This window comes from Camelus bactrianus, chromosome 3, assembly GCF_048773025.1.
Source record: "Camelus bactrianus isolate YW-2024 breed Bactrian camel chromosome 3, ASM4877302v1, whole genome shotgun sequence".
Lineage (NCBI taxonomy): Eukaryota > Metazoa > Chordata > Mammalia > Artiodactyla > Camelidae > Camelus > Camelus bactrianus.
Genome location: NC_133541.1, coordinates 93648428 through 93653831, shown reverse-complemented (window position 1 = coordinate 93653831; position 5404 = coordinate 93648428).

Here is a 5404-nt window from a genome sequence, read left to right as displayed (position 1 = left end):
AAGACAATACCAAAAAAGAAAATTACAGGCCAATATCTTTGATGAATATAGATGCAAAAATTCTCAACAAAACATTAGCAAACTGAGTCCAACAACACATAAAAAAGATCATACACCATGATCAAGTAGGATTCATGTCAAGGTCACAAGGATTGTTCAATGTATGCAAATCAATCAATGTGATATGCCACATCAACAAAAGAAAGGACAAAAACCTCATAATGATCTCAACAGATGCAGAAAAAGCATTTGATAAAAGTCAACATCCATTCATGAAAAAAACTTTTACCAAAGTAGGTGTAGAGGAACATATCTCAACATCATAAAAGCTATTTATGACAAACCCACAGCCAACATAAAATACTCAATGGTGAAAAGCTGAAAGCGTTCTTACTAAAATCTGGAACAAGACAAGGATGCCCACTCTCTCCACTTCCAGTCAATATAAATGGAAGTCCTAGCCACAGCAATCAGGCAAGAAAAAGAAATAAAAGGGATCCAAATTGGAAGAGAAGATACAAAATTGTCATTATATGCAGATGACATGATACTATATATAGAAAACCCTAAAGACTCCACACAAAAACTACTAGAGCTGATAAAAGAATTCAGCAAGGTAGCAGGACACAAGATACAGAAGTCTGCTGCACTTCTTTACACTAACAATGAAACATCAGAAAAGAAAAGGTTTTTAAAAATCCATTTTATAATTGCAACATAAGAAAAAAATACTTTGGAATAAAGCTGACCAAGGAGGTGAAAGACTCATTTGCTAAGAATTATACTTCATTGATCAAGGAAAATGAAAATGATTCAAAGAAATGGAAAGACACGCTCTTGGATTGGAAGAATTAACATGGTCAAAATGGCCATACTACTTAAAGCAATCTACGGATCTAACGTGATCCCTACCAAATTGTCCAGAACGTTTCCCACAGAGTTAGAACAAATAATCCTAAAATTTATATGAAACCATAAAGGACCCAGAATTGCCAAAGCAATCCTGAGGAAAAAGAACAAAGCTGGAGGAATAATCCTCACAGATTTCAGACAATAGCTCAAAGCCACAGTAGCGAACACAGCATGGTATTGGCACCAAAACAGACATATGGATCAATGGAACAGAACAGAGAGCTCAAAAATAAGCCCACACATCTATGGTCAATTAATCTTTGACAAAGGAGGCAAGAATATCCAATGGAGAAAAGACAGTCTCTTCAGCAAGTGTTTTTGGGAAAACTGGACAGTTGCGTGTAAATCAATGAAGTTAGAACACTCCGTCACACTATACACAAAAATAAACTCAAAATGACTTAAAGACCTAAATATAAAACATGACACCATAAAACTCCTAGCAGAGAACATAGGCAAAACATTCTCTGACATAAATCATACCAATATTTTCTAAGGTCAATCTGCCAAGGCAATAGAAATAAAAGCAAAAATTAAAAAATGGAACCTAATCAAATTTAAAAGCTTTTGCAGAGCAAATGAAACCATGAAAAAATGAAAACACAACCTACAGACTAGAAGAAAATATTCACAAATGATGCAACTGACAAGGGCTTAATTTCCAAAATAAACAAATAGCTAATATAACTCAATAACAAAAAACAAACAACCCCATCAAAACAATGGGCAGAAGACCTAAATAGACATATTTCCAAAAAAGACATACAGATGGCCAATAGACATACGAAAAGATGCTCAACATCTCTGTCTATTAGAGAAATGAAAATCAAAACTACAGCGAGGTACTACCTCACACTGGTAAGAATGATCATCATTAAAAACTCTACAAATAACAAATACTGGAAAGGGTGTGGAGAAGAGGGTACCCTCCTACACCATTGGTAGGAAAGTAAATTGGTACAGCCACTATGGAAAACAGCATGGAGATTGCTTAAAAAACTAAAAATAGAGTTGCCATATGATCCAGCAATCCTACTCCTGGGCGTATATCTAAAGAAAATTCTAATTCAAAAACATAGATGCACCCCAATGATCATAGCAGCACTATTTACAACAGCCAAGACATGGAAGCAAACTAAATGTCCATCTATAAATCAATGAATAAAGAAGATGTGGTGTATACACACAATGGAATACTACTCATCCATAAAAAAGAATGAAATAATGCCATTTGCAGCAACATGGATGGACCTAGAGATTATCATACTAAGTGAAGTAAGCCAGGAAGAGAAAGACAAATACCACATGATAGCGCTGACATGTGGAATCTAAACTATGACACAAATAAACTTATTTACAAAGCAGAAACAGACTTACAGACATAGAAGACAAACTTACGGTTACCAAAGAGGAAAGGGGATGGAGGAAGGATAAATCAGGAGTTTGGGATTAGCAGATACAAACTACTATACATGAAATCAATAAACAAGAAGATAAACAACTGAATAGCTCAGGGAACTATACTTAATATCCTGTAATAAATCATAATGGAAAAGAATATGAAAAAGAATATGTATATATATAACTGAATTACTTTGCTGCACACCAGAAACTAACACAGTATTGTAAATCAAGTATACTGAAATTTAAAAATATAAAAATAAAAATAAAAAATAAACCAAATGATATTGAAGTGGGAGAGCTTGCCCCACTAGATATCAAGCTTTAATAACTAGGTCAGCCTGGTGCTGACACGGGGAAGAGCAGCGGCTCTCAACAGAGGGCGATTTTTCCCTGTTGAACATTTGGCAAATTTTGGCTGTCACAGCTGCAGAGGAGGAAGGGGATGCTACAGTCATCTAGTGCATAAAGGCCAAGGATGCTACTAAACATCCTACACTGCACGGGACAGCTCCCACAACAAAGAATTAGCCTATTCAAAATGTCAATAGTGCCATGGTTGCGAAATCCTGCGGAAGAGAGGTAGACCAATAAATAACCAAGAAAAAAGATACGACCTTGGTGCGGGGCATATCCATCAGGAAACATCTGGAACACTCATGTTAGGTAACTTGAGGAGAGTTTATTTAATAAAGGGACCATTATAAAAGTGAGAACAAGGTGAGGGAAAGCCACGAGAGAAAACGGAGTACTGGGGCTAATCACAGGCGCTGTAACAGAAGAGGAAATAGTTACTGAAACTCAGACATTCATCCAGAGGGCTATATGGAGAGAACTACTGGTAGGAGCTGGGACCCTCAATGAAGGAACACAGCCAGCCTGCAGCAACCTTGCAAGGAGAGAGCTGGGAGGACATGCACCCTGACTTGACTGAGCTCCTGTCCTTTGATCCCCTGTCTGTGCTCCCCATGGCCAAACCCAATGGGGATCCCCTTAGCAAAGAAGTCATTAATGTAGTCTAGACAGGTCTGCTTCCCAGGACATGGAAAAAGCTAAAGAAGGGGTGGGAGAGGGACTGAAGGAGAAAACAGGAGGTTTCCACCGCCAAAGGAAAGATTTCATCAATAAACCCCCAAAGTACAAATCATTAAGGAAAAGAATGACACAGTCAACATTCCTCAAATTTACCATAAGAAGAATGAAAACAGAAGCCACAATCTAGGACAAACACTTGTATCATGTATAAAAGACAAAGCATTAGTTTCCAGAATGTGTAACAAAGTCCTCACAATCAATAAGAAAAAGATAAATAACCCACTAGAAGAAAAAGGTAAATGACATGAATAAGCATTTCTTAGAACAGGAAACCCTGATGGCCAATACACATATAAAGATGTTCAGCCTTGTTAGTAGAAATGCAAAATTAAACCACAGTGAGATAACATTTCACACCCACCCGACTGGCAAAAATGAGAAAGTCAGATATTATGAGTCTTGCCCAGGATGTGAAGTAAAAGGAATTCTCACACGTTGTGCGAGGGACAGTAAACTGGTACTTTTGAAATGCAGTGCCTGGTAAAACTGACGATGCATGTTCTCTATGACCCAGAATTTCAATCTACTCTATATTCTAAAGAAATTCTTGCATGTGTACATCAGGAGCTAAAAGCAAGTATGTTCATAACAGCATTGGATTTTTAAATAAACTTTTTATTTTAGAATAATTTTAAATTTAGAGAAAAATTGTGAAGACAGTACAGAGCACTCTACATTCAATTTCCCCTATTATTAACATCTTATATAAGTAATGTACATTTGTTACATTGATGAAACCAATACCGATACATTATTATTAATTAAAGTCTATACCTTATTTAGATTTCCTTATTATTTACCTAACATCCTTTCTGCATTCATTGTTTTTAATAGCTAATACTGGGGAAAATACATAAATATCCATCAGTAGATAAGTAAATTGTGTTTTATTCATTCACTGGATTACAGGAAATACAGTAGAATTCATTTGGAATGTACAGCTACATGGATCAACATGGCTGAGTCTGAAAACATTTTGTTGAGCAATAAAAGCCAATCGTAAATACATTCAAAATGATTCCATTTATGAAAACATAATCATATATAGTTTGAGGATATTTACATATGTGATAAAACTACAAAGAGCAGCAAAGAAAGTAATAACCACAAAAATCAAAATAGTGCTTACCTCTGGTGGGAAGGAAATGAGATACTATGGAAGAGACACCTTCATAGGGATGGGATGGTGGGCATATGGGTTTTTATTTTGTTAAGCTTTAAATTGTACATGTATGCTTTATTTTGTATGTATGATATGTTTCATAACAATAATTTTAAAGCTCTTACCCTCTTGCTTTGCTTTTTTCCCCCTAAGGGATATTTTCCACACAGTCCTCATCTTCCAGAATTCTGGCTTAAGGGAAAAGGTGATGCATTAGAGTCAGAGGAAGCAGGAACCCTGGGCCTCCATGCCCACACCAAAGAAATGTGATTATGTCTCTTATCATCCTTTCAAACCCCACCACACATCATGGTGCTTCCTGTTTCTCAGAAGCTGAAAAAGGTGCTGACAAAATGTAATGAATGGAAGGAAGCGAGGCTGTTTATACAGATCCACCCAGAAGCCTGGGTATCGTCCCGGTGGACAGGCTGGGCTCTCAGCTGGGGTCAGGAGCAAAGGCCAAACCCAGGCCCCCTGGGAGGCGAACCACTCTAAATCTGAAGATCCATGGAGCAGGTGACTCTCACTGTAAGAGCAAGCAAGGCCAGTCACCTGCCCCCAGAGAAGCCTTCCACAACAGCGAAGGCACTGCTGGGCCCTGGGCATGGACTCCAGCTGGGGCCTGGGGATGTTTGCCACCACTGGTGCCCTGATATTCCTCCATATCCATCCCTCGCTTGTCTGGTCACACGGTTGTTCATCTATCACCCAGCAAACACTCACTTGGCGCCTATAATGTGCCAGGCACTGTTGTCAGCACTGGCCACATGGCAGGGAGCAGGACACAGGCCTGCTCTAGCTGCGTTACGCCAGCAGAAGGGTCAGACAACAAGC